This window comes from Gouania willdenowi, chromosome 4 (genome assembly GCF_900634775.1).
Source record: "Gouania willdenowi chromosome 4, fGouWil2.1, whole genome shotgun sequence".
Lineage (NCBI taxonomy): Eukaryota > Metazoa > Chordata > Actinopteri > Blenniiformes > Gobiesocidae > Gouania > Gouania willdenowi.
In genome coordinates this window covers 4341694-4358033 of record NC_041047.1, presented here as the reverse complement: position 1 = coordinate 4358033, position 16340 = coordinate 4341694, and the positions used below count along the sequence as shown (strand labels likewise).

The 16340-nt window shown below is 36.1% G+C and overlaps 1 protein-coding gene across 1 annotated transcript in view; it reads left to right on the top strand.

Moving 5' to 3' along the window:
- The first annotated feature begins 11440 nt into the window (after positions 1-11440).
- LOC114462085 (BMP/retinoic acid-inducible neural-specific protein 3-like) overlaps positions 11441-16340 on the top strand; it is a 150853-nt gene continuing 145953 nt past the window's right edge. Inside the window, exon 1 of the mRNA XM_028444693.1 lies at positions 11441-11504. The gene's annotated coding sequence lies outside the window, so the exon portion shown is untranslated. The remainder of the gene's footprint in view (positions 11505-16340) is intronic.

The following is a 16340-nucleotide window of genomic DNA, read 5'->3' as shown; positions in this document are numbered from 1 at the left end:
TACTGTTTTTAGCCTCCCTAATATTTCTGCTTCCTCACAAACGTCCCCATGAGCTCCACATTTGGCCTCTCAGTGCTCATGGTTTCCACCTGTTCCACTGGTTTCCTGCTGGTGGTGTTTTTACACACTGGTTTGTTTAGCGTTTAGTCTCATCACAAACCAGTGGAAACTTCGAACCTGAGATAATGTATGTGACAACAGTGTGGGTGTGATCAACATATTTGTTTATGATGGAAACACAGCGATATGTTTGTGTGGGTTTCTACTGGTGGGAGGTGTTGGGAGTGGGTTTATTCTTCTCTTTTCTTTGTGTAAACAATTTCCTGAAAGCTGTTGTGATGGAGCTTCATCCCTGTCAGACTCTGGTTCTCTGCACAAACCCAAGGTCATGGTTTACTGGGCAGTTTTAATCAAAGTGGGGGCCACAGAAATGTGATGGTTTGATCTGAGGGCCACATTATAAACACTGATGTCAGCATTTACAACAATAACCAATCTAAGCATTAATTCAGGAAAGAACAAAGGGTTTAGAGATTTTCATTAGTGCAATTTTGTTGTTTAGTTTGTTTTTGGAGTCAATATGCTGTGTTCTGTGTGTGTGTGTGTGTGTGTGTGTGTGTGTGTGTGTGTGTGTGTGTGTGTGTGTGTGTGTGTGTGTGTGTGTGTGTGTGTGTGTGTGTGTGTGTGTGTGTGTGTGTGTGTGTGTCTGTGTGTGTCTGTGTGTGTGTGTGTGTGTTCAGTTGTTTTTTGTGTTTTTGAAGTAAATTATTGTATAAAATTATGTGTGTTTATCTGTCATTTTGTATATTTTTGGAATTATTATGTGTGTTTATCTGTCATTTTGTATATTTTTGGAATGATTGTGTGTGTTTATCTGTCATTATGTGCATTTTTGTTGCCGGTTTATGTCAGCTTTTGAGGGTTTTTTTGTGTTTCTGTTGTTTTTGAAGTCATTTTGTGCATTCTTGGAGGTATTGTGTGTGTTTGTCTGTCATTTTGTGTATTTCTGTTAACGTTATGATTGTTTTTGGAGTCATTTTGCCAGTTTCCGATTTTATTTTGTGTTTCTGAATTTGTTTTCTTTGATTCCCGTTTGTCTATTTGTAAGTTTTTTGTCAATTTGTGTATTTTTGTAACTCGTTTGTGTTTCATTTTGATGTTTTTGGAGTCGTTTTGTGTGTTTCTGTAGTCAATGATTTGTGTTTTTCAAGTTATTTTGTGTATTTTTCTGTTGCTGTGTTTTTCTGATGTCGTTTTGTGTTTTTGACGTCATTTTGTGTAATTTTTTCTGTCATGATGTGTATCTTTCTGTCATTTTCTGCGTTCCTGTTGTTGTTGTGAGTTTTTGGAGTCATTTTGTGTGTTTCCGTTGTTGAATTGTGTGTTTTGAAATTGATTTGGACTGACTTTTTAGTCTAGTTGTATGTTTTTCTGTCATTTTCTGTATTTGTGTAGTTAATTTGTATTGAGTTGTGTGTCTTTGGAGTCAATTTGTATCATTTTGTGTGTTTTTGGAGTAGTTTTGTTTTGGATTAATTGTTGTGCGTTTTTGTTTGTGTATTTTTCTGTCTCTGTGTGTTTTAAGAGTCACTTTGTGTATTTCTGTTGTCATTTTGTCTGTGTGTGTGGTTTACTGAGACTCATTTGCAGAAAAGAGACGTCAAACTGTAATATTCATATTAATAAACCAGAAAGAAGTCAACTGAGACATATACAATAATCTAATAAGAGTTTTGTCTGGGTAATCTTTTACATCTTTCATAAAGAATATCTGAAGTAAATAATGGAATAACTTTAGCTTCCCAAACGTATTACGGTAGTTATTGTTATTGTACGACAAAGACCTGTTGTGTCTGTTAGCTAGACTTTTATTTGCTTTGTGCGACTCCTTTATTCTGAGCGTAAAGTAAAGACGTGATGCTGAGAGTCGCACTGAGAGACTCGCTCACAGTCAGACATGCTCTGAAGGGTGTCAGTAAAAGTAGGAAATTAAATTAAAGTGTAATTAGAAAAATCATTACCTGGCACTTCTGCACTGGGGGATTTGGTTAATTTACTAAGCAATCCTTCAGTGAATGGAGTGTGTGCGTCTTCCATGAATTTTGATGTCACGGGTGACTAAGTGGCTGTGAGCGTTGGAGTGTGAATACACAGAGCACTCTTTAATAATGAAACACAGAATCAATCCAATCTGCCTCAACAGTATTTGTACAGTGGGAAATATTGCAGTTAATGCTGATGGAGCGACATTTTCCTGCTTTAAAGTATTAATAATTACAATAAGAGGATTTGCTCTTCTCGTCTACACTAAATTATCATTAACCATTCCTGAAATATTCTTCTAAAAAGTATTTATTTGGCTTTTTATTGAACATTTATGAAGCGTCAATTTATATTTGCCGTATATCAGTGTTTCCCAAACCCTTCAGACATTTAACCTGAACCCATGTACCCCCTACTCCTGCACACCAAACATAATTAATGTAAAGTCATGTACAATGTAGCCCTACAGTGAATTTTACCTATCCTGTTTAATAATAATAATAATAATAATAATAATAATAATAATAATAATAATAATAATAATAATAATAATAATAACTAGAATATTTGCATTTCCTGAAGAAAATGCAAGTGAGGATGCAGGTGCTGGCCCGCGTCCTACTGCATTAGCTTATCAATGGAATTAGCATCATCTAGCTTTAGCATTAGCCTAGCAATAGTAATAACCAAGCAATAGCATTAACCTCGCATCAACATTAACATAGCATCAGCATTAGCCTAGCATTAATATTGATTGACCTAGTATTAGTTTTAACATAGAATTCTCATTAGCCAAGCAATAGCATTAGCCTACCAATAGCATGAACATCAACATAGAAATAGAATTATTCTAGCATTAGCATTAACCTAACAATAACATTAGTCGTGCATTAGCATTAACCTAGTATTAGCATTCACCTAGCATTAGCATTCACCTAGCATTAGCCTAGCATTAACATTAATCTATCTTTAGCATTAACATAAACATAGAAATAGAATTATCCTAGCATTAGCATTAGCCTAACAATAACATTAGTCGTGCATTAGCATTAATCTATCATTAGCCTAGCAATAGCATAAGCATTAAAGTTAATTGCTCTATTTCTATTGTAATTTCCAATGTTGTCAGTGGTCTTGATTTTCATTCATGTACCACCTATAGCAATTAGCGTATCCCTGGGGATACCTGTACCCCACTTTGAGAACCTAGGCCATATATGATCCATATCAAGCTTCACTCGTAACTAAATGGAAACCAATTTTATCAAGCAAACACTTTTAAGGGCACATTGATGATGATAATATTCTTCATTTTTTGCACCCGTGCTGTGATATTCTGTATTATTTGCTCAGCATTATCATTTATTGTATTTGGCCATTGAAAATGGCCAAATACATTATTGTAGGAATTTTTAATATTTTCCTTCCACAACTCCTTTGTCGTGGAACTCCTCCTAGGCTATTAATGCAGCACTAATGACACGTGTGTCATCTCATAGGGACAATGTCAAAGATGTGCAGTTGACCTTTTTTAGAGCCAAAATGTCAAGGTCAAGATTGTGCCAAGTTTGAAAAAACACAATTTTCCATATCTCTACAAATAAATAACGTACAAGTTTGATGCTTACATTTATGAAAAGCTCATCTCAAGTGGAGTATTTTATTTAATGGGACCAGCTGTGTGACCTACCAGTAAAAAGATTGGTAGGGGTCAAAGTTCATGAAAAAAAAATCCCTATAACCACAAATTGAGAAACAGTGCTCAGACATTGAACAACATTTTCAATGGTATTTTCATTGTGTGACCTTGAGTGAAGGTCAAGGTCAGTCATCTGTTTTTGCTGCATTATTACTTTCAATTTAATTAGTAAAATGAACAAACTTGTCAACAAATCCAGATCCAGGTTTTATCCACAATTTGTTTTTTTAAGTTGAGAATAATAGTTTTTGAAATACTGAATGAAAATAGATCAGATGAGTGTGATTGGCTGCCTTTGACTGGCTAAACAACATAGTTACACACAGGTCACATGACCACAATTAGAAGCGTTCACCCGTGGGAGAGAGAGATTTATGAGTGTGTGTGTGTCTGTGTGTGTGTGTGTGTGTGTGAGAGACCAGGGGTGAATTAGTAAGGTGCATGAAGCCATTTGTTTCACAGAGAAGTTGCATTTGTTGATCTCCCGCAGGTGATTAATTTATTCATGACATGTAAAAAAAAAAACCTCGTGGGAATATCAAGGCAAGAGGAAGAAGAACACAGCAGCTGCTGGTCAACATATATAGAGGTAATCCAGGAAAATATCATTCTATACATCAAAATTATTCATCATTCAGCAATTACTGTAATTATACTGGGATACACTATTTTAATATCACTTTAATTGTTTACGACATTATCTCTGTATAACACAAAGTGGTAATGAATGATCAGTGAATACCACCCTTTTATTTATTATCCAGTTTAAAATCACAACACTGCAATGCATGCTGGGTAAGCTGCACTTGACATGTTCTTGTAATAAAATTATTAAACACTACTATATACATTTTTTTTTCTGTTTCTGTTTTCACTTAAAAAAAAAAATAGTGGAAATAGTGGAATTTACTAAAATATTGTCATTTTATTCAATAACACCCACCAAAGAATAGTGTAATATAAAAAAAAAGTAGATGAATTTAGGCAATAAGCAAAGATAATTTGTATGATTATAATTTGCTCTTCGTGTTACATACAGTATCCTGCCATGTCACATGGTTAAAAACAAACATAAAAATGACATTATGAAGTGTTTTATGAACATATCCAGTGACTGTTCAACATTTATTCTGTGGGTTTGTGACAAATCATTGAATAAATGAAAAAATAGATGAATATGAGCTTTAAATGTGTTTATTTGTGAAGAGCACCAGCTGTACCCAAAACTTCTCGAGGTAACATAGCCAATGTCCTATTAAAAGCATCCTCCACTGTTTTTACAAATGTGGTCTGAAACCTTTGAAATGCACTTATTAGTAGATCTATGTCTAACAAAGCACATTATTTTGCACCATATTTGTTTTATTAACTTTATAAATGGGACTAAACCTGTGTTCTGCCATCTTGAAATCAGGTGATTGATGATGTCACATGACCCCACTGCCTGTAAACATACCATTGTTTTCTATTAGAGTGAAACATTCATCCTGATTTTTAGATCATTTAGCAGCTTTTTCGGTCAAAATGTCAAATTGTGTTCTTTTAGTTGCTCTAAATAATCAGTAAAAGTTAAAGATGTTGATGTAAACCTCTTTTGTTTTTACAGTAAGAGGATAAAAACAGTTGTGTTCAGAAAAATATTCTATGACCGCAGGGGGCAACAGTTCCAACTCTGCGGTTTGGTAGTAGACAATGAAGCAGGGATGAAGAGCTCTCATGAGGGACCTTTACTCTCCCTTAAACAGTGTGCTGACACGCTCTGGTGGCTGAAGTCAGCGAGTAAATCACAGGCTGTTGAAGACACACAAACCCTGAGGATCCTTTTGGGTGGGAGTCCTTCAACAGTCCGTCATAGATTTTTATCCTCTTTTGCATTGACATATTAACTTTTCCTGATTATTTAGAGCATATGTGTCAAACTCAAGGCCCGGGGGGCAAATCCGGCCCTTTAAAGCATCCAATAAGGGCCGCAGGAGAAAGTAAAAAAATGAATTATTGAGTAAATTACCAAATAATCCAGTTGTAGATGGACAAACTCAGCAATTGAATGGAACTCCACTATATTTTTTGGGGCTTGTATGTTTCCTTTATTTATATCACATGAATGCAGTCATTTTTTATTTCAATTTGTGGAAAGAACTCTTAATTTTTTCACAAATATTGCAATTTCTCCAGAACGATGGCACAAAATTCCTTTAATTTGCACAAAAAATGGTCACAAAATGGAGCATTTTTTAAGTGGATTGAACTGATATTAAAAACTAGGGCACAATGATGATAAAATTGTTCTTTTTTTCCCCATCTAAAGTCTATGGTTCATTTGAGGTCAAACTTGTTCTTATTTGGCCCCTGAACTAAATTGAGTTTGACGCCCCTGATTTAGAGGAACCAAAAGCAGCACAAATTGGCATTTTAACTGAAAAAGCTACTAAATGATCTAAAAATCAGGCTGAATGTTTCACTCCAATAGAAAACAATGGGGTGTTTACAGGCAGTGATTGATGTGATTGATGATGTGACATCATCAATCACGTGCTTTCAAGATGGAGGAACACAGGCTCTAAAACTGTAAAGTAGTCCTATTTTTAAAGTTAACAAACAAATATGGTGTATAATAATGATAGATCTACTAATAAGTACATTTCAAAGATTTTAGTTCACATTTGGAAAATCTGTGGATCCTTAAAATAAAGGATCCACAGAGGGAGTTTCTGAGAAATCTATGTTTATGTACATGATTCTTTTGAAATTCCTAAAAATACCTAACTAGTCTATACTATGGTCTATTACCGATGGTCATTCATATACATTAATGTATATAAGCCCCTCCTTCGCCCTATAGACCCCTATACAAATAGAAACAATTGCCGACTGCGCCCAGCCAATAGGCTTTCACTTCCTGTTTTTGAGACTCAATCAAAGTGAATGTGAAATTGTGCACAGAAACAAGGCCGCGCATCACAACAGCAAACAGGTAAATATGATTATGGCTCTTACCTGACCCATAGACCTATATCAATGTGACCTGATGCGACATTATTACGTTCCGCGATGCTCACGCAGAACAGTAGAGGCGTGGCTTCTAGTAGATTGCAGAGGCAGGGGGAGGAAGTGGGGCTGTTGAGGGCGGGACATCGTGACGTCCTCTCAGAAACTCTGTATAGCCACTTTAACATATTTTTCCCAATCTTCATTTTGTTTGGTTTTCTACAGTGTGGAATGATTGACTCAGGGCGCTGCTAGCCTTACGGTTATTTTGGTGAGCGTTTGTGATCACGTATCATTTTATTTTCTACCCATGTGTCATCCCAGGGCTGATGGCAGCTGATGAGATCTGAGCGAGCCAAGCCTTTTATTCTCCTGAGATCCCGTCCCAAAACAGCATCTGGACACATGCCTCACAGCCACACACACACACACACACACACACACACACACACACACACACACACACACACACACACACACACACTCCTATATTTAACCAGTTATGTCCATCTCACTGCTGCATTAGCTCTAACTATTGGTCCATCTGCCTTCCTTCCATTAAATCTCAGCACAATCTGTTGTCTACAGTTAAAAAAACTTGCTGTTGTGTAATTTCACTATTTAAAGAACATATGGACTTTGAAAAAAATCTGATTATCATTCTATTTGAATGGTTAAGTCTAAACCGCATTAGAAACACGTCATTAGACACAGAATAAAAACTGTAGACTTTTCTGTGTTTTTTCCCACAACTTCAAATTGTTGAAACTTTTACAAACCTCGACTGGAATATTATTTCTAATAAAGACTGGAGTGTGAGTGTCGCTATGCTGTTAGCGTGACGTTTACAAGTCATTATAGCATTCGGAGGCTAGAAGAGCAGCTCACTCCTTGAAAACAATGGTGACCCCTAACAAAAGCAGTGGTAGACCTGCTGTGGGCAAACAATGACCTTAAAATTACTGCACCCATCTCATGCAGCGCAAATATTTACCTCATTATTTTCAAGGCTTTGTCAATTTTCTCTCCAGCTCTCGTGCACAGAGAGCGCTAGCAGCTTATTAGAAAGCACTGCTGCCGTCCCTATTACAAGCACACGGTTCCACTTCTTCTTTTTTTCAAGCTATAAATAAAACACACTTATTAGTAGGATATGAAAAGAAAAAAAAGCACTGGAGGCTAAAGTAGCTCTTTGGGAATTTGTTGTAGTGGTTAGCAGATACCAGGGCATGCTGTATGATTGGTTCCAATATGGGGGAAATTGTGTGTTTTATTACCTATCCTTCAGAAATTGCCTGCTATGCAAGAAAGAAAAGTACTTAATAAATGTAACATGTATTTTTTAAATACAAACTATCAAAATATCATATTACAGTGACTTCCCGTCATATCCAGCCAAACATGGCAGCTCCCCACTGATGTAGGTATGAAACTGTGCAAAAAAAAGGACTTTAAATGTGTGCTTTTTAATTAAATATGCACATTTTATGTTATACTGTATACATGATTAGTACAGAAACACTTTAAAAAAAGAACAAAACCAAAACCCACTAAAACTGCTTCGTTACTATACTTAAGTAATTTATCGTTATGATTTGTACTGTACTTGAGGGTTGAGGGAACACTTATCCAAACAACAATCAAATGCATCACATGATCATAGCCAACCAATCAATATTAAACGTAATGCACTGCACCAAAACACCATTGATTGGAGGTTATTTTCTCAGTTTTAGAGTTCCTAAATGTAGCTATACACTTGATTATATTGATATTTTGAATTAATTAATTAATGTTATTTTATTTAAAAAAAAAAAAAAAAAAATCTTTTATTTTATATAGATGCCTTTGTGGAAAATAAATTAAGTTCCAATTGTGCAAGATTATGTTTCTTCCTGAAGTTTATACATACAGACGTTTACTGTATGCAAGAAAAATGTACCAAGATTTCTTACTAAAAATAAACGTGGGGGGGTGAAGGTAACTATAGTGACTTCTACTTTATGTACTTTTTAATTTAGCTACTTTTTACATGTACTTGAGTATTTTATGCACGACTACTTGTGCTTGTGCTTGAGTACAATTTCAATCAAGTATCAGTACTTGTACTTGAGTAGAATACATCTGTACTCTTTACACCTGTGGTCAAAAGCAGAGCTCCCATTTTAGCATCCTGCACTGACATGCTTTACCTCCAACCACTTCTTCTCGTGTCATTTATTCATCACTTCTTTGACTTTCTGCCTCCACACCTGTCCATGGTGGTGAACTAAAGCACACACATATAGCTCATCTCCTCAAGGTGACACACAGTGTCATAACACAAGTGATAAGTTCACAACATGCTAATTTGGTGCAAGGAATTGGAGCCTTGCCCAAGTTTATTTTTTGTAAAAATGTTGGGGGTTGGGGAATAAAGAGGTGAAGTCAGCCCCGCCCCTTACCCAACTGGGTTTGTTTGGAATAATCCTTGAAGTCGTGTCACCTCCCGTCTAAGAGGCTTCCTCATGCCGTGTCATGGCCTGGATGACAGGAACAGACACAAACTATAGGTGGACGTGTACAGGCAGATTTACTGCACGGTGGAGAATAAGGCCACAAAGGCAAAGGAATTGACAAGTGTGACAGAGCTTAGCATCAAGGACAGCTGCTGTGTGACAAATAAACTGTAGCTTACAAAGAAACGCACTCAACGCCATCAGTGGCCAGAAGCCAAACACGAAAGAATGTAATTACAACATTTACAGAGAATTTTAAAAAAGTGCAAACCACAGGTTGACATTCTTTGAAATATATGACATTAATGTTTAGTTCTTAAAATGTTATAGCATATTTTCTGACTAATGATGTTTTAATAGAAAACTACATACAAAACCAAGAGCAAACATCCGCCAAACACCCATTTTTTTTCTAGATATATCTACAATTATCTGGATCAATGATCCTGATCACGATACTATGATCATTCACACTTTAAAGGCTTAAAATAATTGCATATCCCCATTATTAACCATGCAGTAGGTCACAATGTATGGCCACACCCATATTTTTTGGCAAAGAAATACTCAATCCAATCTAATCCTGATAAAACATTCTTGAGAAACCAACCAGTCATAACTGAGTCAAATTTCATAAAGATCAATCAATTACCAACCGAGATATGAATTTTTTAAATATTGCCAATGATAAGACAAAGGTCATTTTAGATTTTTGAAACTGATCCAGAGTCAGTATATTGACCCTGATCCCCTCCAAAATGTAGTAGAATCTTCCATAGTGTAAGGTCTATCTTTGGTTATAGTCCGTTAAGTAATTTTGACATAATCCTGCTACCAGTAAAAACATATTTCCTCCTTGGTGAAGGTATTTAAGAAGAAGAAACTCAGTATATTTACGTCTCAAACCTAAAATGTGAAAAATTAGCGAGTCTTGTTCCGTGAATTTATTAAATCTATCCTCATGTTTCAAACAACAGATGTAAAATAATAATAAAAAAAAAAATATTCACTCTAGTTTTACCTTTTCAGCGCTGTTATGTTCTGTGTTGGAGAATAACGTCGTATTTCCTCCATACAACATATCACTGGGGGTTGTACAGAGGAAACAGGACCTCATTCATTGATGGTTTTAAATGTAAATAGTTCCTTAAACTTCTACAAATGCGCTGCAGTAATCGGTAATGTGATGGATTTTAGGTGAAATTGGCTGAAGGCATAATAAACACAGATAAGGGACAACATTTAAGTCATTTTTAAGGATTTTTTAAAAAAAAACGTTTGGATCAATAATTTATTTAAATGTGATGTTTATTGCCTAAAATGTCATATTTCCGTGTGTCTCAGTTTTTCTCAGTGCACACAGGGGGGCAGATGTCACCTGTTCAGTAGCTGATCCTCTTCCACACAGCGTGTAAATGAGCTTAATTAAGTCCACTTTTCACACATTCATAAAGAACACCTTTGTTTTGCTCCACCTCAGATGTGAGGATGATGAAAACTTTCTTTTCTTGTTTGACCTCAGTGGGCGGGACCTCCGAAACAAGTTAGTGATGATGGAATTCAGCCGTCACACCGGCTGGGATTGGTCAGATACCATTGTTTTATGAATCACACGTTGGTCCTGTTGTACGACCAAATGTGACCTCAAATTTGCACCTGTTTTCACGCAAGGTTGATAAATGAGGGGCATGATGTGAAGTTAGATCAAATGCTTCTGAAACATAAGTGAACACACTCATTCGTGGGTATAAAGTTGTTTGTAATACTGAAATTTGCATTTTGGCATTGATTCCAGCTACAACAGACAGAAGCAACGAACTGATGTTTGATATGATATGTATTTATTTACAGTATATGCTGCTTCTTCTTCTTCTTCTAAAAAAAAAAAAAAAGACAGTTATTACTTCTCTATAGTTTGTGATTTGATTTGAAGTTTCAAATTGTTGGGATTATTAAAGTATTTGTGCAGCTAACTCCTGTTAATGACATGGAGAACTCAGCTCCGTTGTGCACCATGTGTTTAAGCGACCTCTGGGTGTTTTCCTGCTCTCTGAAGGTTTAGAAACGTTGGCTAAGGTCATTTATCCGTCGGCAGCTGCCAGAGGCGGAGGCACCGGTACTCCATCCTTGACTCGTGTTTCCTGAAAACAAAGACACCAGTTCTACCGGAACAGTTTGATTCTGCGACGGGGCCGTTTATCATTGCTGAGCTGTTTGTGCTCTTTCCTCCCCTGTGGAGGGAACGGGATTGTCTTTGGTGTCCACTGCAAATTCAGGTCAGTGTCAAGAGGAAATAAGCCAGAATGAGTGAGAGAGATAACGTAGAGTTGTTCAAACACATGATATTTACAGACACAGTCTATCTGATCTTGTTAGTGAAATAGACACCAAACAGCCATGATATTAAGACCGTTGACGGGTAAATAACACGTCTCTTTCTCACAACACCTGTGAGTGGTTGGGACACATCAGGGAGCAAATGAACGATATTTTTAAAGCTTGACAACAGACAACCTGGCACGTTGTGTATATATATACTCAGAGGTGCCATCGTGGAGCGCACAAGCTCCAAATTATAGAACGCTGAGCATAAATGTGATATCAACCACAGTAAAGCTCTACTAGTGCAGTGTTTCTCAAATGGGGGTACGTGATGGCACTACAGGGGGTACTTGAGAGAGAGAGAGAGAGGGAGCGAGGGGGAGAGCGACAGAGAGAGAGAGAGAGAGAGAGGGGAAAATTAACAAATGAAAACATGAAAAATATGGGGTTTCATAATGTTTATTCTTAGTTAAATAATTAAAACAATACTAAATATTACCAGCAACACACTGTCTGGATGCACGCGCGTGCAAGTGTGGGTGAGGCTGCGCCCAGAGACAGGTAGCGACACACACACGATAAGCACCCCTGCACCAAGAAATGTTAAATGCTAAATAAATAGTTTTTTATCTAGTTTTTTTATCAGATTCTACCTAAACTGCCGCAATGGTACAAATTTTATTTATCAATTTATCATTCACATGTCCCATAGAATTAAACCAGGGAAATCACACTTTTACTTTGCACCTGGACATGAAACCCTTTATAACACTACATAGTATTTACACCTCTTTGTACATCCAACCTTCAAACACATACTCATTTGGCCATAAATTACGACTCTACTTAACATGAATACTTCTGACGGGCACTGTACTAGTCTTCAAAAGTCCAACGTGTCTCTGGAGGTAAAGATGTCTTAGTTGAGTTATAAAGTGTGTAGCTACAGAGTGGTCAGGATAGACTCACTGGCTCTGTTCACATAAACCAAAACATGAACAATGTTCAGTGGAGCATCCCAACCTGAGAATGGAGCAGTGGAAGAAGGTGATCTGCTCTGATGACTTATTTCTTTGACATCACATGAGTGGCTGAGTGTCTGTGCTGTGTTTCCCTGGGGAACACTTGGTACCAGCTGTACTCTGGATAAAGGAGGGAAGATATAGCACAGGAAGAGCAACGATGTGGGCAAAAAAAAACATGGATTGTTCTTTGACATCTCTGTGTTACTGCAGAACGCTACATCCCTACTTTAATGCACGTCGAAGGCTTGTTTCAGCAGGATGATGTGTCCTGCCATTTAACAACAATCAACACTCTTTGAAAAGCCTAAAGTAATCAAGCATCTGAAGGATGTGCAGACGTTCTACCACCATCACCAGGTAATGTTTCTAGACTGTGAAAACGGTTGTGCTAAACAACACCACAGCACACCTGCAGAAAGAAGGAGCCTTTACCTGATAGGTCAGAGCTGTTATCCAATAGAATCACACCGTAATGTCAGGGCTGAAGCAGCATTAAAGTCAATGTCTGCCAATGTCAGCATTCACAATATTGACCAACATTAACACTGAAAGTGTCTCTTTGTAGAGTCATTCTGTACATTTATGTTGTGCTTTTGAAGGTTTTTGTGTTTTTGGGGATTATTAGGTATATTTTATTATTGATTTGTGTGTTTTAGAGATTTTTCTGTGTATTTGTTTTTGTAGTTTTTTTTATTTTTATTTTTTTTTAACATGTGTAGTTATACCGTATTTTTTTTGACATTTTATGAGTTTTTTGATGTCATGTTGTGTATTTCTTTTTGTGTGTGTGTGTTTGTGGTGTTATTTTGTGTATTTTTTGTGGTTGTTTAGTATATATGGACTCAATTTGTATATTTTTCTGTCAGTTTTGTGATCATGTATAGTTTTGGAGTAATTTTGTGTATATTTGCTGTAATTCTGTGAAGCTTTGTTGTTGTTTTCGTGTTTTTGGAGTCATTTTGTGTATTTGTGTCAGGATTTGTGTGGGTTTTTAGAGCCTTTGGTGTATTTCTTTTCTTTTGTGTGTTTGTGGAGTTATTTTTGTGATTTTTGTTGTCATTTTTTCCTGTCATATTGATTGCTTTTGTGTGTGTGTGTGTGTGTGTACCATCTGTGTGTTATGTTGTCTAAATCTTTTCATTTTGTTTGTTTGCAGTCATTTTTTTAATCTGGTAATTCTTCTGCTGGCTTTTGTGTAATTTTGTTTTGTTTTGTCGTTATTTTGTGTAATTTTGTTATTGATTTAGTGTTTTTAGTGCCATTTTGTGTATTTATTTGTATCGTGTGTTTGTGGAGTCATTTTGTTGTTGTTTTGTATATCATTTAGTATATTTTTCACTCATTTGTCTGTGTTTTTGGAGTCATTTTGCGTATGTTATTTGCTTTTGGGGGCCCACTCGTCTAAACATTTCAGATGACTATATCTGTTTATTAGGCTTTTGTTTTCCCCAGTGGATAAAAGTGTAGTGATGTTTACTCTTTACTATGCAACACGGTACGTCTTTCACTCTGTGGAGTTAATGGTTTCTGAACTGAAGTGGCTACGTTTGCAAATAACAATTTCACTGGTGGAAATGAACTCAACTCCCTGATGAGGTGAAAAGTCGACCAGGCTTGACAGTGGAGAACAATGTCACATGTGCTCCTTCATCATATCACAAACGCGCACGGGCTTTCGCTGCGTTTCATAGCACGATGTGTGAGAGAGAAGGTCTGAGCATCTATAGGAGCTCTTTACACTTCATTAGTTTGTTTTCCCTCTATTCCCTTTATCTTTTTATAAATATTTTCCATACGCATGGATATGTTCCCTCAAAAAATACATAAATAAATACATACACCAATCAAACTGAAGGTATACGAATGACAAATAAATCTAAGGAACTATTGGTTCAGGTGGGAATCTGCAAATAATAGACATTATTTCATCATGTTTAATCTGCAGAGGTTTACTGGGACAAACGCAACAGATATTGTACACCCCTAATATGTTAACGTTTCATTCTTTCTAACAACTTTTTTCAATTGAATTTCCTGAAAATTACATTAATTACAGTACTTTAGACAAGTTAAATAAATACACTTTGAAATGAAAAAATTTTGAATAAATTAATTTTGATGATTTAAAGGAAATTATTGAATGAATAGATTTAATTAAATTTCCTCAAAAGTATGTGAATTTACTGAAAATTACATAAATTCATTAAGAAAAAGTAAAATATATACATTAAAAATGTAAATACATTATTTTTTTATAAATTAATGTAATTTATTAAATGAATACATTGTATTCAATTTCCTAAAAATTTTGTAAATTACCTGAAAATTCAGATGCCTCTGAGGCAGACTAGCAGTTGACAGTCGAAACATGTCAGGAGATCAAAAGTAAATTTGTCTGAATAAATGAACCCTTAGCCTATTCAAAAAGAACTTGCTGGAATTGTTATGCAGAAGTCAAAGACACATCAAAGCATTCAGCAGATGCCTCTGAAGGAGACTGGCAGTTGATAGTCGAAACATGTCCGGATATCAAAGTATGTGCCGAAATTTTAAATAATATGTTAAGGTTTCACTTATTCAGACAACTTATTTTTACCAATCTCTGTCAGTCCAGTTTGTGCTCTAATGCAGGGGTTCTAAACCTTGGGGTCAAAACTCTATTTGGTGTCACGAGACACTGGGAGGGGGTCACCAGATGCTTTCAAGAAACTAAGAGTTTTTGAACAATTTGAGCAAATTTTTCTGCATTGACACAAAATTTTCCATTTTTTAACTTTTTCTTGCCATATTTTTGCTGCTTTTAATGCATTTTTGCTACAATACTAAAATTTCTGCTTTCCACTTCATCACATTTCAATGTCTATTCTGCACATTTTTTTTCTTTCCACTTTCAAGACATTTTCAGCAGTTTTTAACACTTTCCACCACTTTTTCACCTAGTCACACCATATTTCATGCTCATTTTTGCCAATTTAACCACATTCACAATGTGTCATGCCCATTATTTGCCAGTTTAAACTAAGTGTTCCAACATTGTTACTTTGAACCTTTTTCATCACTTTTTCTGTCTGTTTTTGGCCACTCTAATTTGCAACTTTTAACCAATTTCTGTGATTCTGAAAAACCCATTTCACCATGATTTCCACCATTTTTGGTCACTTTTAAACTATTTTATTTCTAATTAACACAATGATTTACATCTTTAAGATGACTATATACTATGTCCCAAATAATACTAAACTTCCTGGATAACAGTGCAAATACATGATTGTTCTTTAATGTTCATGTGTGTGTTCAACCACCTTCAGGTAGAGTGGGGGTTCCCAGTCTCTGGCACCTTTATTTTGGGGGTCGTGGGCTGAAAAGGTTGAAAACCACTGCTGTAATGTAATGTATTAAATTGCATTAAGTGAATTATTTGATTATTTCATTAGAATAAGAACAAAATGAACGCGAAACCACAAAACCAATTTTTGAGCCCAGTCTGATACTTGTTACAAATACTTCTGCACTGGCTGATGCTTATTTCTGTCAGACGGTTTCACCACAAGCTTCTATCAATAGAACTTGTGAGAATCGCTGGTAAAGCCAGTGCTTTGTGTCAAACCAGTGCCACAGGACGTCAGCTTTTTGCTGCTAATTAAACCTCTACGTCTCTGGGTTCCCTGATCACTCCTCGAGGAGACCCTTGAGTGGCATCAAAGAGCGCGCTCAGGCTTAAGTGAGTGTTTACCTCCCCTAATGACTATCTGTTTGAGGACTGAG